Source organism: Trematomus bernacchii, unplaced genomic scaffold, assembly GCF_902827165.1.
Source record: "Trematomus bernacchii unplaced genomic scaffold, fTreBer1.1, whole genome shotgun sequence".
Lineage (NCBI taxonomy): Eukaryota > Metazoa > Chordata > Actinopteri > Perciformes > Nototheniidae > Trematomus > Trematomus bernacchii.
The window spans coordinates 1,168,405-1,184,962 of record NW_022988050.1 but is presented as its reverse complement, the minus strand read 5'-3'; the positions used below and the strand labels follow the sequence as shown (position 1 = coordinate 1,184,962).

General features: G+C 41.6%; 1 pseudogene; it reads left to right on the top strand.

The window, feature by feature from the left end:
* LOC117473391 overlaps positions 1-16,558 on the top strand; it is a 52,210-nt pseudogene that overhangs the window by 32,911 nt on the left and 2,741 nt on the right.

The window sequence follows — 16,558 nt, the reverse complement described above, 5'->3', positions numbered from 1 at the left end:
TTCCCCTAGGATGCCACCTATCGCCGGCAGCGCCATGGTGACGGAGAAGGGGACCGCGTGTTCGGCCGCCAAGCTGGGACCCGCCTCCGACTCTGTCTCCTCCGTCCGGGGGAGAGGAGGGAGGGGAGAACCGAACGGTGAACCGTGGAGGGAGACAGGGTAGGAGTAGTCCAACTCCTGCCCGGCACTCAGCTCCAGGAACACGAGGCCCTCGTCATTTTTATATGGTCTATAATCTTGTTAATGATCACTCCACTAAAAAACGTCTGCAGGACAAAAGAAGCCAACTGATGGAGGAGTCCAATTCCTTGGAGAAGCTCCCAGATGTGCTGAGTGAGGCGGTGAAAACACTCTCTCTGCTCCTCAGCAGGAAGGAAGAAAGGAAGCCCGACTACTGGACCAGAGTGGCTAAAAAATTGGACAAAGTTTTCTTTTTTGTCTATGTCACAGTGTCCGCTCTGTTTTTGGTTGTCATCTCTTCAGAATGGATCCATGCAAACGACGAGTAGTGGTAAACAATTGGGGTCTATTCAGAAACATGTTTTTTTTACTATCCGACTTGTATCTTTGCAAGTTTGTCACCAGAGAGAATTGATTATACATTCTTCTACTGGAGGCGGCAAAAGTCTGTGGAATAAACTTGCAAAACTAAGATTAAATGTATTTCGGGCAAGCTAGATTAAGTCTGTCACAAATTCAAAAGCCAAACATATCCACAGGGAAACAGTCTACTACATTAACTATTGCTTCAACCTGCGAGTCCACCAAGTGCAAGCAGTGATGCACAGGTCAGGGCCAGATCCAGAATTTCTCAATCGCATACCCTAACCCTAACACTAACCCTATCAATCATCTAAACTATATATTGATCATCGCAACACATTTTGACAAACTTTCAAGGCTGACTTGATTAGGACATTGCTTCAATTTATATGTTCTTTAACGCATCTGTAGTCAGTTTCAAATCTGTAGTTTAGGTTGGTTGGTCAGAACCAACGTTTTAAACATAACTCATTGTTATTTTTAAGAGGGGGTCGAGGGTTCAACTGACTTGTTAGGAATCAATACATGAACCCACAGGGGGAAATCATTAATCAAAAGTTATTTCTGATTAATGACAGCAAGTTATTCTATGCTCAATAAAGAGTATGCAACCATATATTACTATTATAAATGTTAACTTAAAATGGGCAGACACTATGCGTTGTAATTAATCTACTACATTGTGCTATGTCACATTACACATTTTAATCTGCCTTTAATGTTGATGTTCACTCATAACACTGCATGGATCACTTGAACAGCCATGGTGTAACCGTACAAAGAAGTATTGTAAATGTAATGGCATGTTCTGTTAATTGTTGAACATTAAGAGGCTTTCCAATTCTGCAAGTGAGTGTTTCTTGTCTGTAGATCTTGTGAGAACTGTGTGCGCTCCCTCTACCTGTGCTGTCCCTTTCCTGTCAACTATGTGCCCTTATATACAACCTTCTGCATCTAATCACCAGCCCTAAATGTCTAGAATAATACTGCATGATATATCTATCCTAATAATATGACATGCCAACAATTAACATAAATATCTCCTACAGTAAAGTTATAGTAATATATGACTTTATATTATATATTGAAAACTGTGAGTGTAGCTTCTTTGTGGAAATGCTATGGAAACACTATTATTGATTTTTCCACCGTACTAAACAAGTATACTTTTATTAAGGCTTTACGTCAGTATTTTCTTCTATAGTTCAAGTCATTTGAGCTTGTTGTGGTTTAAAAAAAATTATATCTGCATGTGGATTTCATACATAATGTATTTACATGAAATATTAATCCTGCAATCTTGTTCTAAAACATGTTAGACTTCATACAAATCAAATAAAAAATACAAACAAAATGTTTTTTATCTATTTGTGTATGTGTTTATTCTTTGTTTGTTAGTGTATTTGGTTGTGTGTGTCCTGCAGTTGTCAGGGTTTGGGAAAAATAGGACCCAAGTGCAGTTAAAAAAGACAAAACAAGAAGGAACAAAAAGTGAGCTTAATTTCCCAAAGCCGAAGACAGGAAAAACGAGAAACTAATTAACATAAATAAAAACCGGGGAGCACGACAGACCGGAACAAAGTTACAGACGGGAACAGGCAGGTGACATGGACAAGCATAGACGAGCATGGAAGATGGACATGAAGAGACGAACCGGTAACGTGGACTAGGAGAAAAGAGACGACGATCAGACAAGGAGCACAGGGGAAGACAAGACTAAATACACAGAAGGGTAATCAAAGGACAAGACACAGCTGGGCAGGGGAGGCAGAAACACAAGGGCAACAGGTGAGCACAATCAGACAATCAGACACAGGAGGGAAACAACCAGCTGACCGATTGATTGAAAAAGGTTCATTCTTCCTACTAGATTAATCTTTAAATCAGACCATCTTTCGACGTCTTGCTTGAATTCTTTAATTAAAGTGACAAAATGATCCTTATACAGATATGATTTTAATTGGCACTGATGAAGCAGCCAAGGTATTTAATGTGCTTTGTCTGCACTTTGTCACAATGTTTTTAGGTTTAACAACCAATCTGAGCCCTTATTTAATGTCATTAATTCTGTTTTATCTATATTCATTTTGGAACCAGATCGATTGGAAAGTTCTGCAATCATTTCCATTAAATATGGAGTAGAATTATTCACGTCACTTAAATATACATCAACACAGGCTCACTATTTGGCAAGATGACTAAGCCTTATATTGGCTACCTAACTGACTTCGTCTTCTTCATCAGCCAGCATCCTTGGTATCTGTTGTTCACTGAGTTGATTCTCCCCCCATCCATCTTTATGTTTCTTGGCATCTTTTTATGACCATTTATTTATGAGTTACTAACATTTATAATGGCTAAAAGGGAGCCTTATTGTAACTTCTCGTGACCACTTGCGGGTGGACGCATTTGCACACGAGCCATGGCCAAGAAAGCTCCTCTACGCCTTTCCACCGCTGCGTCTCATTCTCCCCCTCCTGGAGAGGGTGAGACGGGAACGTCTGTCAGTCATCCTAGTGGCCCCAGGTCGCCGTTTGGCGCCATGGTATGCAGAGGTGACGCAGATGATGGTGGGCAAGCCCTGGACGGTGCCTCAGGGCTGGGGGGCGCTGTCTCAAGAGGCAGGTGCAATAGGGGCGTTACCCAAACTGGGCCAACCTCTCCAGGCTTGGCTCCTGAGAGGGACAGGCTGAGACATGGGGGACTGTCTGACGAGGTTATTCAGACAATCCAAGCAGCAAGAGCAGAATCCACCACAGCCTGTTACAGGCCAAAGTGGTTGGGATTCCAGCGATGGTGTGAAGAAAGGAGTCTAGAGCCTCTGTTCTACGGTGGGCTCTATTCTGTCCTACTTACAGTTACTGATGAACAGGGGGCTTGCTTATTCCACAATTAAAGTGTATGCAGCAGCCATTTCATCCTGCCATGAGGGATTTGGCGGCAGGTCAGCCTTCAGTCAGCCGCTTATGGCACGGTTTTTTGCAGGGGGTCAGGAGGCAGCGCCCAGTTGTGCACACCTCCTCCCCGCAATGGGACCTGCCGTTGGTTCTCGAGGCTCTGGTCACAGAACCATTTGAGCCTCTGGAGCGCTCCTCCCTGGAGGCTCTCTCATTGAAAGCAGCTTTGCTGCTTGCTTTGACTTCAGCCAAAAGAGTGTCCGAACTGACCGCTCTGTCGGTACACCCGAGTTGCCTTTTGATCCGGGGTGACCATAGCAGGGGGACACTCAGACCGAACCCCTCCTTTGTTCCCAAGAACCTAAGGAGTTTGTTCAGGTCGAGGGTTATACAGTTGAACGGCTTTAGTCTTCCATCCCATACTGGGGCATGGGAGGCTAAATTACACCTCCTCTGCTCACGGCTTCCATTTGGCGCACTGAACAGTTGTTTGTGTGCTTTGGGGGGGGTGTGGCCAGTAAAGCTCTGTCCAAGAAACGCCTGACAGGATGGCTCTGCGAGTGCATCTCACATCCCTACGGTCAGGCGGGGAGGGCCTTCCCCACTGGGGTCCGTGCACACTCTACACGGGGTATGGCCGTGTCAACAGCCTTGTTCAACGGCGTGAGTGTGGAGGACATATACACAGTGGCGTCTTGGTCTACGCCAGGCCTCTTCATAAGGTCTTATCTCTTGGACATGTCTGACTCCTTCTCATCCTCGGTGCTTGCTGGGGCAACACACGACTGGTGAGAGGGGGAGGGATGTGGTTCAGTAGGCATTTGACACCCCGCCCGGGACATGTTTTCCCATGTGCCTTAGGGACCCGGGAAACATAGTATGCTGTAATCCCCATACAGGATTGGAGGACGCTCCTCGCCTTCCTCACTATTTTCCATGCACACTCTATACTAGGTAAGTGAGTGTGGGGACCAAAAGCCGGTCAGGGGCAGTGTGATGGATCGATGTTGTTGAACGACAGGGCGTTTATCCATCAGGGCTCCACCCACTGTGTCGAGTCCAGTAGAGGGCGGAGCCTTTGTGAAATATAACGGTGGGTTACATATTGTAACCCTGGTTATATAAGCACAGGCGGAGCCCTCTACCTAGGGGCCCTGTCTTTCCTATGCCGCTCGCTGAAGAGGGTGTAGGATGACAGTCAGGAGGCCACCTTTTATACTGTGTGCCTGAGCGTGCATTCAGGTAGGCTCGCCCTGATTGGCCGGCTACGTTTATGCAACTCAGTATGTGAATGCTCGCATAGCATGGTTAAGGGTACCCATAGAGTCCAGTAGAGGGCTCCGCCTGTGCTTATATAACCAGGGTTACAATACGTAACCCACCGTTTCTTGCATCCAAAAGCAGCTCTGACATTGAACTACTTTACTTTGGAAAACAAACCACTGCAACAGCGGAAACAAGAATCAAACAGCTCATTTTATGACATCCAAATTTATTTAACCACAGAGGGTAGAGTCTTGAAATGGTTGGCAGTTCCTGGAAACCTTGCTGCATTAATGAGTTTCTATCATTAGACTAATCATTAAAAAAAAAGACAATTTGGTCAATCAATTGCCCGTCCCTCTTCCAGTAGAAATAATATCTCTACGACTACAAAAACAAAAAAAGGACAGGGATGCTCATTTACTTTGCTGACCTCTCCCAGTCAGGATGTTTACCGGTTTCCTCTTTCTGCTCCTCCTCACAGGTAAGAACAATTCTATATGTTGCATGCAGGTGGGACGTTTCTGTTGCCACTCCAATATCATTGAGGGGAATGAAGGTTTGTTTTGTGATACAGAATTAAAAAAAAGAAAGTACAAGCAACATCTATTAACAACAAAAAACTATTTTCCAACTCTTTCATAATTTTCTGGCGTAGTATGTGGATTATTCAGAGTAGCAGGTATGTCCCTGCAAGAGAAGCTGCTTTAGTTAACAAACTACCATTTGTGTGCATGAACATAATATTAAATGTAGAGCTCTATTCTCTTTTTCCTAACAGTTACACAACAATTTAATCGGCTTCATTTGAATCACTTTTCAAGCTGTATACTTTTTTCTGTCAGGTGGAAGTACCAACAATAACTCAAAGGACGACAATAACAAGGGTATGTAAAGGGGGGAAAAACTACACAGTAATTACGTGTTCTTCTATTTATTATACATATAGAAGTCTTGAAAAGTAATACTCTTGTCTGTTTACTGCATTGTATAATTCAAAGCAGTCTTTTGTGTAGTAATTAAAGATATGTTAATGGTGTGAACAGCAAACAGAACAATATTATAAAGAAACTAAACTTGGTGTCTTGAGAATGCATGATGTCTGACGTAACCATTATGCTGTTCCTGGAAAGAGGAGTGGATTTAGATTTTTTGAATTACCATTTACAGTGAAGTGAGCTCCACAAATCCCATGTACCTTCTTTGTAGGGTAAAACATTTAGGAAATGGTTATCTCAAAATCATGTTAAACCAAATAATATCTGCAGATGCACTTCAAAATGTTTTGTGGGAAAGCAGTTTGTGTGTGTGCATGGACAAAATACTGATTGTAGAGCGGTATACTCTTTTCTGTCAGGTGGAAGTTCCTGGAATACCACAGAGCTACTAGAGCTTCAGGATGATCTTACATCAAATCACAGCTTTGAAGCAAGTATGTCAACACTCAAAAAGTGTCAAGTAATTAAATATATAAAGCATTAGTCTTATTAATAGATTTTAAATATCCCTGAGAAAATGTGTTGAGTAATTAGATTTACTGATCCTCGATATTTATATCTGTCAAAAGATGAAAATGAAAAGATTGTGTTACTGTTATTAAAAGCTAAAAACACAATGTCAGTGTTTTGGAGTGCGGACCCAAAAGCAGTACAAACAGGGAGGCAGGTGTGGGGATACAAACAGAAGGTGAGCTTTTATTAAATTAAAAGCTGGTATAACATCAAAAAGGGCAGGAGCAGGCGAGGAGGAACAAAAGGAAAAGTAACAAACAAAACGAGAACAAACCGGGAACACTCAGGAGACACAGGAGGCTAGACCAGGGAAATCCAGACATGAAATTGAACAAAACCCCACAAAACGACAACAAACTGACAAGGGCAAGCAAGACTAAATACACAAGGGTAATCACAAGACAAGACACAGCTGGAGAGGGGAGGAGAAACACAGGGGTTGCGGTCGAATAGTCCATTTAGCTTAGGAACCTTCCTAACGGAATGAAATGACCCGGAAGTCCCTCAGTGGCAGCCATGATAAGCGCCGTTCGAATTCTCGAGATGATAGGAAAGGAGGTTTCAAACTTCCTTTATAACCTCCTTTAGCTTAGGAACCACTGGACCTCCCTAACCTAAAGGAGAGGAGAAAATGCTGCCCCACAATGCCTTGCGGCCGCGGCATTTGCCTTGCCGTCACACAACAGTCGGCCGTTCACGGAAACAACCGATTATGAACGAGAAATGATATCATGAAAGTTACGGTGCTTATTAAGCATTTTAAAACGTATGTGGTAACTTGCCAAAGTGCTTTGTTTTGAACGTTCATCAGTATTATAATCAAAAAAGAGAAATATGAACGTTAGTTTTTACTGAAATGATCAAATAAAGTCAACATTTCACAGTCTTTACTGAGCTGTGTGGGGGTTGTTCAACTTTTAAAAGATGTTTGAATGGTGATATACACAGTGATAGATGTTAAGGACTAACGTTTATAATAAATACATTTGTATTGATTTTAAGATCTTTTCATACAATCATACGTATTGGGATCATTTGTATTAATGTGGACCGGAGGGAGAGGGTGACGAGCATAAATTTCACTTTCCTTTTTTATTTCAATTCCAACTTTGGTCATGAAGAATATGTTTCTCTGTTGTCCCCGTTCATAAAGCATAAAACAACAGCATCAGAGCACGGTGCAGAGTCTCTAGATGAGTTTACAGTAGTCCCTCGTTCTTATTATACATCCATGTTGTAGTCCGCTGTATAGAAAACTGTAGTTTCCATCGTTTCCCCACAGCAGCTGGCGCATCATAAACACGTTGGATAGTGAAAGTGCAGTCGGATTCTCTAAAGTACCGCGGTCTCTTCTCCTAAATCCTTTTGAATTCTCCTATCCACTATCCCTTGACCCTGTGACGTTTCACACAGAGGTCAAGGAATAGACGATAGGGATAGACGTTAGGAGCTGATTTTTGGACTATCCAACCGCAACCAGGGCCAGCAGGTGAACACTATGGGTGTTTCTCAATGTCGAGGATGCTTCCTTGGTAGGATATGTCTTCCGAGTCAGGTCCATCAGAGGCTAGGCAAGAATCCTTCCTGGCATTTGGAGAACGAAGAATGGAACGGGCTAGCAAGTGTGCAGGTGTGCTTCATATGAGAGGCCCCGCCTTACATTTTCCGCCAAAGATTTGGGAAATTGGTCCGTGCGCAAAGCATTGTGGGGATTTTAAGACCAGCCTCGAAAATGTCCGGCAACGAAGGATTCAGTCCTCGGTAGAATTCCAAGCATCCTGGACATTGGAACAATCCTTCGGCGGGACTCGATGACGTAGCATCCTTGAAATAGTGGCTCTGGAGGAGCCTTCCACGACATTGAGAAGCACCCAATGAGACAGGAGGGAAAACACAGAGACAGGAAGCAAATGCAGACATGAGACAGGGGGTGAACACCTTTCAAAGTAAAACAGGAAACTGACAGACTGTGATTATTAAAAAATAACAGAAAATAAACAGATCATGACACTCAGCACTTTAACCTGCTGCATTTGAATCACTTTAAGAGCTGTATACTTTGTTTCTGTCAGGTGGAGAAACATTCAATAACTCGGAACAACAAGAGCTTAATGGCCAACTCTCTGATAAGGATAAGGGCAATAATGACAGTAAGAGTAAGTACACAGTAATCATGTGTTATTCTATTTCTACTTTATTTATATAAGTCTTTAAAAAAATTATTACACTTGTCTGTTGTCAGCACTGGATAAGTTTAACACAGTTTTAGTCATAAGGTAATAAAACTGATAGATAAGTTACTTGTGTAAATGTATAAAGCATTAATCTTATTTATAAATTCTAATGATGACCTTTCAGTGACCTACAGATATGTCAATAAGACAAGACTTATTTGCAAGAGTCACATGTTTTTGCTAACATGTGAACAGAAGTAAAAGTAAGTTTGGATAGTGGCTGGCATTAAGATCACATTATACCAGATTTGATAAAGCCGTAAATAGAGTACTTAACCCCCTGTGGAGTCCAACACTGGTGATGATGAGATGAGGAAGATGCTGAAGCTCTGCATGTGATATAGAGTGGTTTTCTGATGAGCTCAACTTTGGCACCAGGTATGTTGACTAAACATATTTAGGGTGTAGTAAAAAGGCTAAATTGACAGACAGCAACTACATGACTGGCTGATGGAGATCATGGTAACATTTGGATGGTTTAACTGAAAGAGGTACCTTTCTGACAGAGGTATTGTCTTGTTATCATCCCAATAGAATCCGGGGATTCTGCTGTTACCTGCCGTAATCATGATATTTTGAACTACCTGAACCTGACCCAAAATAAGGAGTTGTACTCAATGGTTCGACCTGGAGACCTCCTCAATTATACAGGAGTATTCCTTTATATATCAGTCCGAGGCATTCTAGATGTGGTAAGTTTTTTAATTAAGCTTTGTTTTATTGATAATCTATATTCGATCCCGTCAAGAAGGGTTTTTTTTTGCTGTGGATGCAACTCTTATCTCAATAAATAAACAAAATAAAATACAATATGATCAAACCCTGTAAACACACGGTAAAAGATAAAGAGAAAAAAGCAATTGGTATCAGTGCCATCAAACTAAAATGTAGGGTAAGCTAATACAAAAGGAACAGAATAACACCTCAACATACTGTACATTTCTACATAGCACGCTAATCATTTTGTACTGACACAAAAGTGGTTCTGGTACCAACTGCCTCAAGGAAAAAGCGATGTGCTTGCGCTTTAATAGCTTACACCACTTATTGCCATCCATACTGATGGAAGCATATAACACCTAAAATAATGTAACAAATTCACTCAGAAGATTATGGGAAAGACTTCTGGTTTTAAAAGTATACTTCCCCTGCTAAGAAATCTGAGTAGTACAAATACACTTGCATACACGGCTGAACTCTGTTGCTTCTGATTGGCTCTCATACATACTTGATGCCCTCAAATTTCCTGTATATGCCAAACTGCAGAATATTATGTTAGAGTGCCCTGTGGCCTACTCCAGAGGTCTAAAGGCTAACAACATCAAATACTGGGAAGCACAAGTGTCTTGTAACCTTTTGACTCACAGGACTTAATTCAGCTTTGTAGTCTCATCAGGTTTATACAGCACTAACTACATTTGGTTTACATATGTGCATGTCCTTCTACCTAACTTGTTTGGCAAGTCTCACCTGATCACCACTTGAATTTATTTTATATCCAAGCTGTCAGAGTGAAATGTTAATTGTGCTGCCCATTTTCACACATTTCTTTGCTTACAGAGAGAGATTGACCAGACTTTGGTTTTGAACATATGGATGTATATGGTGAGTTTGCTTTGAGAAAGAAAGCAGTCACATCATCATCATTGGTGAAAGTTATTTTCATTTAACTGCATCTTTTCAGTTTTTATTTCTCTTTTTCCCCCTTCTTCCTTCCTTTCTTCCGGATCCCCTTCCTTCTTTGTTTTTCTCTGTAGGGATGGAAAGATCCTGACATACATTGGGATCCAGATGAATTTTGTGGAAGGAAATATCTCATTGTTCCTGCTGATTTGTTGTGGAAACCAGATGTAATTATTGAAGAGATGTAAGTTTGAATGTTTGTGCTCACTCACAAATACACACACTCACAACAGAAACTGATGATAGAGCGTGTTACTGTTAGGAAGGACACAAACTAAATCATTTGGATGTAAAAACGATTGTGCTACAACTTTTAAACATGTTATATTATTCCAATTATATTTTTTACACAAATGTGTTTTTACAATCTTATCACTCTCTTGGAACAGACTTACTTCTACTTTTTCTATGTTCCACTTTTTTAGAAGATATGTCCAGTGCTTGAATTGGAATAAAAAAGGTGCCAGTACTCTAAATCAGCAACTGTTTCAAGTCAATTTATTTATACAGCCCAAAAACAAGAATTTGGCTCAAAGTCATAGTATATCCTATAATGCTGGTGGGTTTGTCTCTTTACTGTATATTTTAGAAAGGCTCATTGTACTTAAACAAAATGACTCAGGGTGCATCTGAGATTAGAGGGGGTGCAGGGGTAAAGTGCTATTTGTGGGGAGTGGACCTGACACCCTCTAGGGGGGTCCGGGGGCATGCTCCCCCGGAAAGATTTTTCTTTAAATATTGAAGTTAAATGCATCAATCTGGTGCACTTTGAGAGCAAAATGAAGAGATCTATGGATACATCTCTCAACACCCATATGAAACAGAACTGTAAACAGATTTACTTTTTCTTTATGGATATTTTACAAATTTTATTTTAAACTCTATTCTTGTTTTACTGTCATATAGTATTTCATTTTTAGTGAGTTACTCAGATGAGTACCAGGAGACAGTGTTTGGTACTCTGATACAATTGTGGTGGTGAAGGCATCTGAGTTAGATGTATTTGAACCGAAATGTCTACAGGCATAGCAGAAGATGGCATCTTTTTTACAGGAAATTCAAGCCAATCTCTGTTTTTAAACCATGAGCTGCAAAATAAGCGCCTTACCCCACTGTACAGGCGAGTTGGGAACTTGTTTAAATATACCTGGGGAGGCTCTGTTTTGCCAAGGTCCTCTGGCACTTGCGTGCCGCCGAGGGGTGGTGGTGTTTGGGGCAACGAAGACGGCTGCACGAGTCAACAGCAGACTCAGATTCGCAAAATCGCAAAATAACCCTTTTCTTTTGTGATCAACATTTTTTATTAAAGCAAAAGACACTGTGTAGCGGAGGTTAATGTAACGTTATTTTAATATGCTCTAATATTGCAGTAGAAAAACATTAAGCATCTTACTTAATACACCCCATTAGGGTTTAATTAATATGTACATGGAATCATTAATACAATATTTACTGGTTACATAAACAAGGGAGACACAAAGGTTCAAGGGTCAAGGTTCAAGGTTAGTTTATTTGTATAGCACATTTTAAGATCGCAATTCAAAGTGCTTCACATAGGCATTCAACACATAATAATTAAAAACAAAACAAACAAACAAACAAACAAACACACAATCAAAAATAAACAAAAAAAATAAAAGCGATAAAATACTGGCTGCAACTAAAAGTGCAATGATAAGGCACGGTTAACCTTGATTTAAAAGAACCCAGGGTTGGGGCGAACTTCAACATTTCAGGCAGTTTGTTCTTGTGCTTGTGGTGCATAAAAACGAAAAGCTGCCTCTGCAAATTTAGTTCTGACTCTGGGGACGACGAGTAAACCCGCTCCTGTTGATCTGAGAGCTCTGGCTGGCTCGTAACAGTGAAGCATCTCTGACATGTATTTTGGTCCCAATCCATTAATTGCTTTGTATGTTGAAAGTAGGATTTTGAAGTGTATCCTTTGTGTAATACGAAGCCAGTGCAGATCTTCTAGAACTGGGGTGATGTGGTCAATTCTCCTAGGTTTGGTGAGGACTCTGGCAGCAGCGTTCTGGATGAGTTGTAGTTGTTTTATTGATTTTTTACAGAGACCTGTGAAAACACTATTACAGTAGTCAAGTCTGCTAAAAACAAAGGCATGGACTAGTTTTTCGAGGTGGTGTTGGGTCATAAGTGTTTTCAGTCTGGCTATGTTTTTTAGGTGATAAAAAGCTGATTTTGTGATACCTTTGATGTGTTTTTTTTTAATTGAAATCAGAGTCCATAACTACACCAAGGTTTCTGACATTGTCTGATGTTTTTAACAGTATTTTTTCTAATTGAGTTCTGATATTGGCCCGTTCTTTTTTGGCACCAAAAACAATTGTTTCCGTTTTGTCCTTATTAAGTTGCAGGACATTGTGATTCATCCAGGTGCTGATTTGTTGTATGCAGCTTTTCAGAGATTCTAATGGTCCTTTGTCGTCAGGGTTTATTGTGATATAAATGTGTCATCTGCATAGTTATGGTAGGATATTTTTTTTATTGTTTCAGGATATGAGCAAGTGGGAGCATGTAAATATTGAACAGAACTGGACCAAGAATCGAACCTTGGCGAACTCCACATGTCATGGGTGTTTTTTGAGATTTGCAAGGACCAACGGATACAAAAAACTCTCTGTCCCGCAGATACGATTCAATCAGTGAAGGGCTTTGTCAGATAGTCCAACCCAGTTTTCCAATCTGTCCAGTAAAATGTTGTGGTCAATTGTATCGAATACAGCACTGAGGTCCAGCAATATTAGGACTGATATTTTGCAATTGTCAGTGTTCAAGTAAATGTCATTTAGAACTTTAGTAAGGTGTTGTAACCTTTTGGGGGACTTATTAGGCTGCGATTGTTTTGAACTTCTTAGTAACCTACAAGGTACTCGTATATTTAAGCAATAGCTCACGACAGGCCGTGGTATATGCTCATTATATCACAGCTAAGGGGCGTAGTTCGGCCCGACGCGAAGCGGAGGGTCGACAACCCCCTTAGCTGTGATATAATGAGCATATATCACGGCCTGAAGTGAGCTATTGCTTTTATAAAACGGTTACCAAGTGTGGCAATATGAAAGAAAAATACACACTCTAATTTAAATAGTTTTTATTAGTAAATAATGATGTTCAAAATAAAATAGTCCCTCTGTTGCCTTCTGCACGAAACATAGTGCGAGGTGGTTGCTATGCAACAACACTAACAACAGCTAGCGAACATATTAGACAGAGAGCGTTGATCCATTATTTGGCTATTTATTTACATTAATGTGTATGTTGCCGTTTATTATGCACCCACTGAAAAACTGTCCAGCATCAGTAGCATGGCTTACGTGGTTACTTGTATAGGCTGAGGTTGTTCTAGGCTGTTGCTTGGCGTGGAGAGAATATTGCTCCACTTTCTCCGGTCCCCGAGATTCGGCTTCCAGTAGCTCTGGAGAGAGCTTTCTCACCTGTGGCCACTAACGGTCATAATTTCTCTGCTTTGTTTCAAGACCCGCATCAGAAAGCTTTTGAATGGTGATCCTTTTCCAGTTGGTCTACCTGCTCTTCACGTTGCTCTACATGTCGTCGTTTAGGTGCTTTTTGTTCTGGAGATAGGCACTCCTCAATCCACTCCTCCATAGTAAGACCCACCCCGGAGGATCTTAAATGTTTTTGCGGACCTTTTTGATTACAGATTTGAAAACATCGTTGCTTGCTTTAAAAGTAGCACAATTCATTATGTCAAAACCTTGGAAAGTATCTAAATATCCCTGCCCTAATGCCAAAGGAACTGCACACTGAATATGTTTTTGCCGTTTGATGTCTATGTCTGGACCGCTGCGTAAAAAGGAGGGTTTCTGCCCGGTTACTTCTCCGCTGCTTTCTTGTTCCAGTTTGAAAAGCAAACTGCAGGCAGTTTGCTTTTCAGCCCAACTGTATACTGTTTATCTCAGACGCGGAGGGATACTGACTTGTTGTGAAAAGTAACTTACAATTCTACCCGTGGTATACGCTCAGTATACCACGGCTAAGAACCAATCAGATTGCTTGATTTTACTTGTCCGTTTTATAATGTTTCTATATACCAAGACAGAAAAAGTAGGAAAAACAATGTAACTTTGCTGAGAATGAAATAAATAATGAAGCCGACTCCCTAAGTTACATGAGCCGGGTTACTCATTTTTAAGACGTTGATATACTTTATATTGTTATACCTTGTACATTTCTATATTTAAAGAACCAGCGGTAAACTAGTGTCACAATCTCAATATCAGTGTTTCCTGCTTTATTTTGAAAAGTGATCACCCCCTGTGTTATGTCTGTTTTTACTTCCTGTCTCTGTGTCTTCCAGACTGTTTGGTTACCTGATTCTGTTCACATGGTGCCTTTGTGTTATTACTGCCCCGCCCAGCTGTGTCTTGTCCTTGTGATTAGTTCTTTGTTTATTTGAGTTCTGCTTTTCTGTTGGTGTTTGTCAGACCCTTGTTTTGTTCATGGGGAGGTTTCTGTTTAGTTTGGTTTGCCTTAGCCGCGTTCACACCAAGTACTTTGCCGTACTTAGTGCCGGCACTTAGTGCCCCGGCACTTATTACCCCAGGGCACTTAGTACAGATCGCGTTCACACCGGAATAAGTTCCCTGAGGGAAGATTACGCAAATGAGCCGCTTCTTCTTCTTCTTCTTCTTCTTCTTCTTCTCTTTTTAATGGTGGATCGCAAACAGCTTTTGGTTGCATACCGCCACCTACTGTACACGAGTGTGTATCATCATGTCATCCCTCTAATAAACCAGCATACCGAAAAACATAAAACTAAGAAACCATAAAATAAATAAATAAAACAAAACAAAAACAAAACACAAATCATCCATGATCTATTCTAACCTACTGTTAGATTATTTTCCCTATCCCAGTTTCCCTCAAAAAGGTGAACAGTGCCTTTCTGGTAGCTCTTACTCCTTCTCCTTCCAGAATACCAGCTACATTCCACTCCCTCTCTGCCTCTAAAACTTTATCCCTTAATTTTCCTCTTTCAACTCTATAGGTGACACAATGTAATAAAATATGTTCCACATTTTCCCTAACTCCACAGCTCCCACACTTATCACTGTCACTTTTCCCCATGACATACAGCGTACCATTCAATGCAGTGTGATTTAGTCTGAGCCTAGCTATCATGATTTCCTCCCTTCTTTCTTTATAAATATTAATTGTAATTGTCTTTTGCACTTGATGATACTCTTTGCCTTTCTGGTCTTTCTCCCACCTTTTCTGCCAGATCTCCATCCCTTTCTTCTTAATTACTGCTTTTCCTTCTCCTTTTCCAAGTTTAACTGGTAATGTAATTTCCTTTTGTAGTGCACTTTTTGCTAATTTATCAGCACACTCGTTCCCTTTCACCCCCTCATGAGCAGGCACCCAGCAGAACTGCAGATCTATGCCGCTTCTGTGAAGTCTTAACAGGCTGTGATTGATTTCTATGAGTATGTCTTCTCTGGCAGTTGTTGTTGACTGTATGCTTTGTAAACTGGATAATGAATCTGTGCATATCACCACCCGATCTGGTCTGACCTCTTCCACCCACTGTAATCCTATTACTACCGCCAGCATTTCTGCTGTGTACACTGAAAGTTGGTCTGACGCTCTTTTTGATATCGATATTTTAAATTCTGGGATACATATACCAATTCCGACACACTCTTCCTTGTTCTTAGAACCATCTGTGTATATTTTGAGGTAATTGTGATAATTACTCCTGAGGTACAAACTTGTTTTGAATCCTACTTCATTTATTTGCCACTCTCTTTTCTTTTCTACAATACTCACATCTATATGTACTATTGGAAAAAGCCATGGGGGTACACTACTGAATGCAAATGAGCCGCTGACGTCACTTCGTCTTCTTCTGCTTTGGGTTTACTGGCAGGCCGCAAACCACTTCACGGTGTATACCATAGATATATATAAACACATATATCTATGGTGTATACTGCCACCCGAAGTCCCCGGCCGGAAGTCCCTGGAGTTGGGGACTGGCGTAAATCGCCAGAACGCCGACACCTCGGGTCTGCCCCGCGAAAAGACTCCGGCCATGTCGTCCGGAGCACACCTCTCCTGAGCTAGGGGGACGGGGAGATCTCTGCAGGCGGCTGCCTTCCTTATGATCTCCGGCAGTTCCCCTAGGATGCCACCTATCGCCGGCAGCACCGTGGTGACGGAGAAGGGGACCGTGTGTTCGGCCGCCAAGCTGGCACCCGCCTCCGACTCTGTCTCCTCCGTCCGGGGGAGAGGAGGGAGGGGAGAACCGAACGGTGAACCGTGGAGGGAGAAAGGGTAGGAGTAGTCCGACTCCTGCCCGGCACTTGGCTCCAGGAACACGAGGCCCTCGTCCGCGGGCTCGTAAGCCTGGACGGGCCAATCGTCCTCCTCGGCCGCAGCAGCG